Source organism: Pinus tabuliformis, chromosome 1_1, assembly GCF_031772625.1.
Source record: "Pinus tabuliformis cultivar Carrire ecotype Pingquan chromosome 1_1, CPIR1, whole genome shotgun sequence".
NCBI lineage: Eukaryota > Viridiplantae > Streptophyta > Pinopsida > Pinales > Pinaceae > Pinus > Pinus tabuliformis.
This window is the reverse complement of record NC_142297.1, coordinates 803,072,183-803,083,946: the sequence shown is the minus strand read 5'-3', so window position 1 is coordinate 803,083,946 and position 11,764 is coordinate 803,072,183. Positions and strand designations below refer to the sequence as shown.

The following is an 11,764-nucleotide window of genomic DNA, read 5'->3' as shown; positions in this document are numbered from 1 at the left end:
GATTAATATATTATTAACACATTTTTATATATACACATATATATTAATAATGTGTTAATATATATATTAATATTATTTATAAATTTTATTAATAAATAATTACTACATTTTAATATTAAATTAATATTAATATTAATATTATTAACTTTAATATTAATATCAATATCAATGTTAATAAACTTAATATTAATATTAAACTAAAATATTTTTAAATCAAAATGAAGTGTCCTTTAAATCACATGTTTATGAAATGTTGTTTGCATATTAGGGCAAATATAATATCTCTCTCCATAATTTGCAATGCAAGGATTGTAGCCAACTATCCTCTTCAAAAATTATAAAATTTGAATCCATTACTCAAATTCATAAAGATACAAAATAATAATTTTAAAATTAGATTATTTGTATGTTTTTATTTAATTCGACAAACTCCCATTCTCTCTAAATTGAATGTATTTAAATAATATTTGTAAATAATAAATTAAATTCATAAAAATACAAAATAATAATTTCAAAATGCATTAAATTCATAAAAAATAAGAAATAATAATTTCAAAATTAGATTATTTGTATAATTTTATTTTATTTAACAAACTCTCATTCCCCAAACCTCCCATTCCCCTAAGTTGCTTACCTATGTATTTAAATAATATTTATGAACAATGGATGGTTTCTCATCCCAAAACCTCCCATTCCCTCTAGGTTGCTTACCTATGTATTTAGATAATATTTGTAAACAATGCAGGTTTGTCATCGAACCATATAATTATTAAACTTTATTTTAAAATAAATTATTATATATAAATGTTTGAATTTTATTTTCCCTCCGTTTTTTCAAAACAAAATAACCCAACCTTAATAACTCCAATTCCAGTGTCTCCCCATGCTCTCTGGTGTGTACTTGCGCTTTTCACCTATTCATTTATTAGTAATCATCAACTTCATCCATTCACTAATGAATTCAGAACAATTGACTGAGGTATCGATTGCCTTCATTGTTTATTGAAATTGTCGAATGAAACAAAGATATCGAGGAATGAAACAAAGGTACGCTTTGTAATACATCACGTAGTATAGGTATTACATCATAAAACAGTATTCATTATATTTATGATCAAAAAACACATGCCATAGTATTATTTCGACGTCATATTTTACAAATTCAAATTCTACAACAGAAATAATAAATTATACAAATTTATTCTGTTGATAATACTAAACAATTGCAAGGAAAGCGGCAGAGCGACGTGCGTTCTGTAGTGCGAAGCATACAGTCAACCTTGGATACGCACACAGCGGAACTTGCCTTGGAATTGTGAAACCAGAAGCTTCTTTCATATCCAGTCGGGACGGATCAACTTCAACTCTCCAATCAAAAATGTGCGTCAGCTGAGACAATGCAAGTGCAATTGTGGGAATAGCCATGGGACCCCTGGGCATCCTCTCCTTCCTGCCCCGAACGGAATGATACTGAAAGTCTGACTGATCTTTTAAATTGGCATCTTGCTCCTTCATGAACCTCTCCGACTTGAATTCTGAAGCATCTGCCCCCCCCCCCCGGGGGATCCCTTTCTATAGCCCACACATTCCCCATTACTCCTGTGTTCTTAGGTATGTAATATCCTTCTACTGTCACTGCCTCTGCAGATTCGTGAGGAATCGCTAGCGCCACAGCTGGGTATAATCGTAGTGTCTCTTTCACCACGCAGTGGAAGTATTTCATGCTTGCCACATCGGACTCATCCACATTGCGATCTTTGCAGACTACCCTTTCGATTTCTTCCTGCAAACTCTTCATGGCATGGGGATGTCTGAGCAGCTCACTCATTGCCCATTCTAACGTAGTTGATGTCGTCTCCACCCCACCCGCAAACATGTTCTGCACAAATACAAACACAATTGCCCATTCTAACGTAGTTGATGTCGTCTCCACTCCGCCGGCAAACATGTACTGCACAAATACAAACCCAATTAATGCAAAAAATTGACTGATTTAAGCATAATATATTGAGGGTCAGGCAAGAGAGGCCTACAGGAACAATAGCTTTGATAGTTTCCCGTGTGATTTTGGTGTCGGCCTCAGCTGTCTGGAGCAGCACATCGACGAAATCTTTGGTATGACCGCGGCCACGCGAGGAGCAATGTGGTCGTCTATTGTTTTCTCAGCGAATTTATCGAATGTTTTATGGATCTTTTTCATGCGCCGCTTGATACCTTGCAAATGCAAGTAAGGAATGAAGTCTCCACTGTTAAAAACTCCCACCGCAGTTATCAACTCTACCAACAGATCCTTGAAACCTTCGAAATCGCCACCCAAATTATCGTCAGTAAATTTCCTGCTCGCCAGAATCCGCCAAACTATAATGGAGATGAGAATGGAGATGATCTTGCTAATATTGGAGATGAGAATGGAGATGACCTTGCTCTTCTCCCAAATGGAACGAATCGTGAGAGACGTCTCTTCCTCTCGAACGTGCATGAAGGAGTCGATCCTTTTGGAATTGTAAAATATGCCTCCAATGATCTCCATAAGGAGCGAACGCCATATCCTTGGAATTGTAAGATATGTATTTCCCAGCAGAGGTTGGAGGCCGGCTGCCAAACAACAAATCATGAGTTTGAGAAAGTGTTTGGCCATCTCAGAAGAAGAAACGACGACAGTAGGAACAGAGCCTAAGCGCCGAAAGAAAATGGGACCATATTTGTCAACAAGGTCCTTAAGAGAACGGTGAGCAGGCAGTATCAATTGGTGTAGATTTCCGATGATAGGCAATCTGGGGCTAATTCTTATCTTCTGCAATAACCATATGAAGAGAAGAGAGAAGACTAAACCAACAATAGCTGATGTGGCGGTATTTCCACGGGCCACTGCCAGAGCGAGTGACGGAGGTAAATTAGGAAAATCCAAGCTTACTTTATCTGGATAAAATAATGAAATATGACGTGTGTTCGAAAATTTCGAAGTAGTTTTGGGATTCATAGTCTCTACATTTCAGCTTTTGCTATAAGCAGTCACTATCAACTCTGTTTTCTTTATAAGCAGTCACTGTCAACTCTGTTTTCAATCAGTACTCCAACATTTAGTAGCAATTTTTTGACCTTAGTGGTGTGTATTAAAATAGTTCGACGCTATGATTAAGTTCTTCGAAAATTTAAAATAAATTAGTATTATTAAAGATTATAGATTATTAATATCAGTATATCTTATTTTTAAAAATAATATTTTATAATTTAAATGTAAATAGCTAGTGATATAGTTATTTCTTTAGGTTGATTCTATTGTTATTTAAACAAAATTATATTAATTTGTATTTGTTCCAGATGTTTATGAGTTTAGTTGATCTAGCTTTATTTTTTATTCAAAATACCAAGTTTTACAAGTTAATTTATGTAATTTTCAAACAAAATAATATTATATTAATTAGAACTACAAGTTTGCATGAGTTTGTCCATCAAAAGTGGTTTTAGGTCTTACTCAAGACTAGAAAGCAATTTTACCCCTATATAGTATCCACCAAGCTTAGTAAGCTAATTCATGAAGTTTCCAAACAACGAGAATCACATCAACTATGAAACTCCAAGATCTCCGACTTGCATCACAAAATATATGAAGGAGATTCACAAGCTTATGTCCCAGAAGTCATAATGCTTAAGTCTTACGTCTCACAAGCCAATAAACCCTAGCACTAGAACTCTACAAGCACCAATGCACAATTACAAGAGTAATACATGATATTCCAAGATTATCCAAATATTTAACATCACAACAACTATCAATCTCTAAGATGCAAAATTAACTCTTCTTAATAACAAGGACACTTTCTTCCTTTTATATAGATTAAGGTGATGGAACGTGATAATAAAACATGGATTAAGTCCAAAAAACCTAGATCAAGTCAATGAAAAAATCCCCCATATGGAGTGCCCCTCAAAGAAAGTTGCCCAACATGGGGTCTTCACCTTGTTCACCGATATCGCCTTCATTCAAAAAAGGGAGATTTAAAATTGTGAAAATTAACCTCAACATATTATAGATATTGGGAGGAAGGTATGTATGGTATTAGGGTTTTATAGGTATTTGGGGGAAGGGTATATATATATATATATATATATATATATATATATTGGAAAAATGTATTGGGAGAAGGATTCAATAGAAGAATTTTGGGAAATATTTATTAATATCCAACTAAATTAGGAGTATTCTTTAATATCCCATGAATACACATCCTTTGTCACATGATTACATGCCAAACTAGGATTTGTCTAGCCCCTAAGGTGGTTCTCCCTTCAAGCTAGGTGTCCACATGTCAATCATTCCTCCTCCAAGATGGTGAACCCTCTAATTACTGGTTCCTCAATTCAAGGATTCTTCGTCAAAATATGTGTGATGAGTTAACATGCTCCTTGAGCCAAGTGCCCAACTTCAAAGTGTTTGACACCTTTTCGTAAGATGGTTACTTCACATGCACTCAACACTCATCCTTCAAAAAAAGTACACCATTATAGAAGATAGCAAAGATATCATAGGTGGTGCCAACTACCATATCAAGAAGTGCGCCTCCCTAGAATTGATTCCAAAGCAATCATACATCCAAATTTAAATTATTCCATGAATGTTATTTTACATGATATCATCATTAATTTGAAACCACTCCTACATTATTTTAATACTCTAGTAATTTAAAAATGATCTATTAACTTAAATTCTCCTTAATTTATCTCATTCGTTTATATAAATAAACTAACCATCTTTCAATAAAGAGTAAAATAGTTTCACGATCCTGCACATGAGGGATATAGAAGTCAATGAAGATAATTCTTAAAGACAAAATAGCTTCATTTAATTCCATGATCCTGCACATGAGGGATATAGAAGTCAATGGAGAATTCTTAAAGACAAATTAGTTTCATTCTAGTTGGTTTATGCATATATGGTCTCTTTCTCTATGTAGTCCATTAACTTTTATATATAGCCAACAATCGTCTCCATATCTCTCTCACCAACTCAAATGATGACACCTCTATATTTGGTTGAGGGATAATCCATGTGACACTTAAGGTGGATTTTTTGAATTATTAGGCAAATTGTTGAGGAGGTACAAGGTAGATCATCATTTGTAAATCCCACTAGTGTAGATCACAAGAACTATGGTGATCTTGGAACTCTTATCCTAATGCTTTTCTCATACAGAACTATTTTCTAAGGAATTCCAAATAATTACACTAATAGGCATGTCTATTTTGGAATAGGGATTTTATAATTTTAATTTAATTATCAATAAATAATAGTTATTAGGTGTATGGTATACATATAACCTCCACAAAATATTCTAGAATATTCTTAGTAGTATTCACAAATTAAAGGTTGAGATTTAGCTCAAAAGTAGTTATGTCTTTTTTGCTCTTTTAATTAAATTAATTAATTAAAAACATATCATATAAGCATGAGTTATGGTTATTTAAGCATGTGGTATTGGCATTGGAAATGAAAAAGATAACATTACAGTATATTTTATATGAGCATAATATTCTATAAATAAAATTATAATAACATATTGTTTTGTTAAAATGACACATAATTTTCTGCTTTACAAAATTTTGAAGTCTAAGAGGGCTTCAAATGTGTAGATGTCACAAGCCATTGCCATGAATGCATGATATGTTTGTGTTTGTTGTTAACTAAATAACAATGAGTGTCAAACATGGGTCACAAAATAACCACCATCAAACATCCAAAAACATCACGCAACATCACATATAAACATAGGTTCCTTAAATTTCAAGATAATAATACAAGATATGTACCACCACTTAATAAATAAATAAAATAAAAAATGTTATTGGTTTTTTATGACTACAATATTAATATCTTTTAAAAAGGGAAATAAGCAATGTTAAAGAGTCCTTTTATAACTTTGATTTTCCATTCTTAGTGTTAATTAGCAACTTGATCATGCTACAAATACTATCACTAGGAACATCCTCAAAGTATCTTGTCACCCTATTTAAATAACATCAAATTTAATATTAAAACATAAGAATCTAAATTATTAAAAAAACAAAGAAAAATTACGAATACACCAATTATAAGTAAAAAAATACAATTCTCAAATATAATAGTGATTAAAAATTATATTTAATATTCTTAAAAAAACAAAAATAATATATATATATATATATATATATATATATATATATATATATATATATATATATATATATATATATATATATACTTTTTATTTAATTTATCTTATAAATAAAATACATCTTTATTTCCCCGGATGCGGGTGATAACTAAGATGGGACAGGCAACGGAGGATGGCCACCTGTCGGCCCGTGGCCATCACGTGGCAGCCGTAGGTAAAACCGCTAGCGAGAGTAGCTGGTATAAGGTGGATTGGCAGGCGAGAGTAAATGCTCCGCGAGGTAATTTGGCTAAACCGACGGCAGCAGTTATGGCGGGGGCGCTCCAAAGCAGAGATGGTGAAGTCATAAGAGGTATCGATGTGTAGGGATCAGAGAATGTTTGTGGTATGGCAGTTGCCTGGCCTCTCCGTCTCTGTCGGGATTTCTTCTCCGTCTGTCTGGTTCATTCCTCAGTCGGCGTTGGTTGCAGGAAGTCTGGGTGCAAAGGGTCTGGTTGTAGGGGGTCTGGACCACCCTGTTGTCTGTTGGAATTTACTTCCCTTGCCTCCCACGAGAATGGTCAGACCTCGGCAGCCCATGCTTAGCTGCCGAGGCACTTCCAGAGGAGGAATCTCGCGCAGCCATGAAGCGGACAATGTTGTCCATTGCTGCCACTGCAACATTGCTCGCTCCACTGGCGCCAACCCCCTCCACTCCAGCCAATTCATGGATGCAGGGGCTTCTAGCTCAAATGCCTTGCCTGCCTTTGGTTCGACTATCTTCAATTTCAGCGGCGCCATGAACAATCCGAGGATCAACGCGCATGTCTCAGTCCTGTTCATAGAAAATGCCTGGGAAGATGAGGACGCCCTGGACGAACAGGGGCAGGGGATGAATGACAATCAGAAGCATGAAGCAGAAGCCTCTGAAGCTACTCAGGAGCAGGGGGTTAAAGGGGCTGCCTCAGACCCAGAAAACGTAGTGCAACGCAAGCCAGATCAGAAGCCGGGAACTGGCGAGGAGGAAGACACCTTTCCCACTGCGGCTGAAAGAGAGGCCTATGGCTGGTGCCGGGTGGAGGAGGTGCAAATGGACGACTGATGATGCCCACACACAAGGTTTCTATGGCTTTCTGTTTGGTCTTATGCTGTTTGTTTTTTGCCTCTGTTAAAGTATCAATGCTTCTGGTCTCTTTCGTGTCTGGTTTAATGTCCATGTTCAATTTTGTGTCAATGATCTGGGTAAGGTCGGTGTCCCCTGCGTGGGACGAGATGGTTGGTGCCCCTGCGTGGGCGTGCTCCTATGGAAGTCTGGCTTTTGTGTCTGGCGCCCCTGCGTGGGCTAGTTTTTGGATGCCTCTTCTGCTCTCGGGTGACATACCCAGAGCCTGACTCTCTCTTGTTTCACCATGATGTATTTTTGAATCCTGTACATAATATAATAGTTTAGTCTTTTACCGAGAAAAAAAAAATACATCTTTATTTATTTTAATATATTTAAAAAAAACTTACTCCATACAATAATATTTTAAATTAGAAATGACTTACATAGACACCATTAAAATTTGGAAAAAATGAACCGTATTTTCATGATTAACTAAATTAGTTCAAATAACTACCTTGAATAGAAAACCAACCAAACAAAAATCAGGCAACCAAAATCTATTAAAAAACATACAACCATATCAAACTCACATGAAATACACTAGTAGCTCATGCCCCGATCATCATAACACCATCAATTTTTTTATTATGATGCATGAATAACACAAGTGGCTCATGCACAAACCATAATTTTTAATTATAATGCAAGCAAATCACATAATCCTACAAATATATTTCATAATCCTACATAGGTAAGCCTAGAGGGGTTTCACTCAATGAATTTCTAACATATCACATGAGTCCATGGCATACTACACAATACCCCTAATTTCACTACATATTGGAAAATACCTCTAAAAATCACATTATTTAACCCCCTACCAATACGAACCCAATACACCTTCCAAATTTAAAAAACCCACACTTGCACTAGATATTGTAGTCCCAATTTATATAACCCTACTTGCACTAGATATTGTATGTATCCATTTGTTTAGTAACATTTTGTATACCCCTTTATATTTTTTCATTAACTTTGAGCTCCATTTTTTTATACCTGTCAATATAAAAACTCTTTACCCCCTAATATAGGTTCAATATATTACGCCATTTTTTCCTCAATATATATCCCCCAATATGAATGCAAGTGGTATGGTATTTATCCCCCAGTGGAACCCCCGTGGGAAAGTCGAGGAAGACACACTAATTAGTGAGGCCTAGAAAATAGTGTTTAGAATGCTGCTACAAAAAATTTGCAGGAATTTTGTTATGTATACAAGGTAATAGGATTCTCATTAGAAATCGTCAGTTGTGGCCAAAAGTAGAACAAATTTACACATGTTAGTTTTAATAGCACTATTCATGAAGTCCAAATTGATACCTCGTTTATGCCCAATAGTAACTTAGCTTTTCCTATCTTGGATTCCTGCCTTGGATTCATAGCACTCTTCATGCAGGAAAAATTGATACCTCATTTGGCCATACTAATACCACATTTGGACATATTGGTCAACTTCATGCATGGCATTAAGAGCAAATTTTTAATTACTTTTAGACTTCATCATGAGGCTTGCTTTTCTCCTCTTATTTGAAGAAAATTTGACCTTAAGTTCACCCTTGCCACATTCCTTTCAACTCTCACTCACTTAAACCAGGGAGCATAAGTTTTGAACATTGCTTTATTTTTTTCTCTTTTTCTCCACATGTCTCTACAGGAACTTCATGCAGAGCTATCAAACCGCTTCCACTAATCATAACATTGTGTTGACGATGCTGGACCCACCAACATGTCAGGGGATCTCCCCGGCAAGTCCCAACTAGACCTCAGACCGTTTGGAGTAGGAGTCCCAGCAATGGGTAGTAAATCTATGCATTGACTATGATAGCGCATAGAGGTAAGAAATGTATCCTTGTCGGATGCAAGTGTGTGACCTTGCAGCGAGTCAGGAGAGATGCATGGGGAGGCTCTAACACACGAAAGGGGAAAAGATGTGTATCCCTTAGAATCCTATAATAGTACGTAGCATGAAAGGAACACACGAGATGGATGACATCACAAAATAGAAAGAATAATAGTCGACAATCTTGAGTTAAACAAAAAACAAACTTCAATAACATTCATACAATCACATATGGAATAGTCCATACATCAATGCGTAAGTAAAACTACATACATTTCTAAAGTAATGAGAATAGTTGAACATATGCATGAAACGTGTTGGCTTTGTTATATTATATAAAGTGAAAGTTTCATCCATACATACAACCATGACAACCACTGGCCCCAGTAGTGGAACATTACAGTCAACATCGCTTGCTCCTCTAAAACAATGTGCTCGCTCTGCACTGTGGAGAAGCCAAGGCTCGTCACAATACTCTCCAAGCCCTCTCTAAGCAATGCCTGGCAAAAGCTTGGCTCCCAAAAGCCTGAAATATGAGTTATGAGGTTCTATTTATAACAAAGGGCAAGGTAACCCTTGACATTCCCCTTTGTGACTCTTTGACTACCCTCATAACTCTTTACATTACATATGACTATCGGTATTCCATTGATGACAATTAGAATTTCACTTTACATCATGTTTACAGAAAAATGATACATTTTCCACATATACCCATGTGGTACAAAATTGGCTTGAGTCAGCCAGAAAAGACAACACTAAGACTCAGACGGCTATGGAAAGACCAGCTCATTAACCTTCTCTCCGTGATCCTTAGTGACAAACTGATGCCATGCTTGATAATGCACAATGGTGTTTATGTACTCTTTGATGAATTCCTTATGAAAACGAACTATTGCCTCCATTACTTCTAAGTACAGTTATTTGGAACCTTGGTCCAACTCATCCTATAACACGTGTAGCTTAGTCCTGAGCAAGGGCAGACCGATGATGTACATCCAATAGTTATCTATGTTGACCTGCAAATCTGCGCTAGTGGCCGTGAGCATTAATTGATCGAAGTACACATCGAGCTCCAATATGTCTTGGTTCTTCTCTTTGGCCTTAATAAGCATAAAAATCGAAGGGGTGCCATACTTCCTCACCACGACATCCAGACTCATGTACATATGAAGCCTGAATACTAGTGATGAGTGGTGGGAGTTCCTCATAGTTCCGGATCTGACTCTGAATGTGTGCTTTGTCCAGCTCCACCTGTGGCTTCATCATCTTGTGCAAGTGAAGAGGGGCTCCCTTGTACCTCATTGTCCAAGTCTGTACATTATCAACTTCGGTGTGTATGTCTATGAGTGTTTGCACTATCTTGGTGTAGCATTGTTGATGACCATGTAGGTGGAAAACTGTGTTGTGCATTGTGACGAAACTATCATACAGTCTTTGCACGAATGTCTCAAGACTCGATACTTCAACAAGTATGGCCATCTTCATTTCTGCTCTAGCAGATCCTGTTGATTGTTCCTCTCTCTTCTTGGCTGCTTGCAAATATTTAGCCACGCACTCGTTTTCTGCTATCAGGAATCTAACAGTCGAGGTGGTGGCTTAGGCATAAGCCTTTTTAGCATCAGCCAAGGAAGCCTGATGTCTTAGTACATCTGACACAATCACTCACTCTTCCAAGCGCGTAGGTGATGCATGCTCATTTGGGGTGTGTGCTCTACGTTCTTGTACAACTTTGTACGGCGACTCATCAAGGGATATGTTTTACATCTTTGTTCCCAAATGGTCCCTAAGGAGAATGGTATCGCCTTATTCACTCAGGACTTTCTCTGTTGTTGGAGTTAGTGAAGGCTATGGAGTGATCTCAGTTGTTTTTGGAATGAGGTTGGTATCCTAATCATGTTTCCTGCTCCACCTCCAAGTTCATCTATTTTACTATCTATTCATCTTGTAGAGAAAGTTCTTGTTCCTGCGACTGCTCGCCCGGTTCCTCAATTGTTGCTAGTTCGGAGTGTTCAACCTGTATTTGTGCAATTTGCGTTGTCTGCGCGACTTGCACTTCCTCTTATTCTGGTTCTTATTCTTGTTCATGCTCATGTTACGCTTCCTTCTCTCTTCTAAGAAACTCTTCTTATTCTCTAATATTTTGCTAGACTTCCTAAACCCTTACTCTCTGTATCTTCCAACCTATGTTTTTCTCTCTTTCTTTTCGCAATCCTCCTATCGCACTATCGCCTCTTTACGTTTATCTCCAAAGCTACTTTTTCCACAAGTGGGTCTTCCTAAAACTTGTAGCTTTTCTCCGTCTCTATGCCTTTGGCAATCTTCCTCTTCCCTTTATATTGCACATGTCTTCTTCTTGCTGTTGTTGTTGTTCCTGCTCCCTATGGTGCTACTACCTTGAGTGTTGCTAGCCATTTCACTGCAATGCTGACTGGTTCATTCAGCCTAGAGGAGTTTTAACAATATCTCCATGGGTCTTCCTCTGGCCAATGACACGCACCGTGGATCCAAGGATAGTACACTCTCACACAATGATCCCTACATAAACCATATCTGTCATACGGGTTGAAACTCGTGGTGCCGAACTTAAACTTCTTGAAGTCTTCTACTTCGGCATCTACTTCTTTC

At 36.9% G+C, this 11,764-nt stretch overlaps 1 pseudogene; it reads right to left on the bottom strand.

Annotated features, from left to right (window-relative positions):
- Positions 1–1,215: 1,215 nt before the first annotated feature.
- Positions 1,216–2,980, bottom strand: LOC149216445 (cytochrome P450 750A1 pseudogene; annotated as a pseudogene).
- Between the last annotated feature and the right edge of the window lie 8,784 nt (positions 2,981–11,764).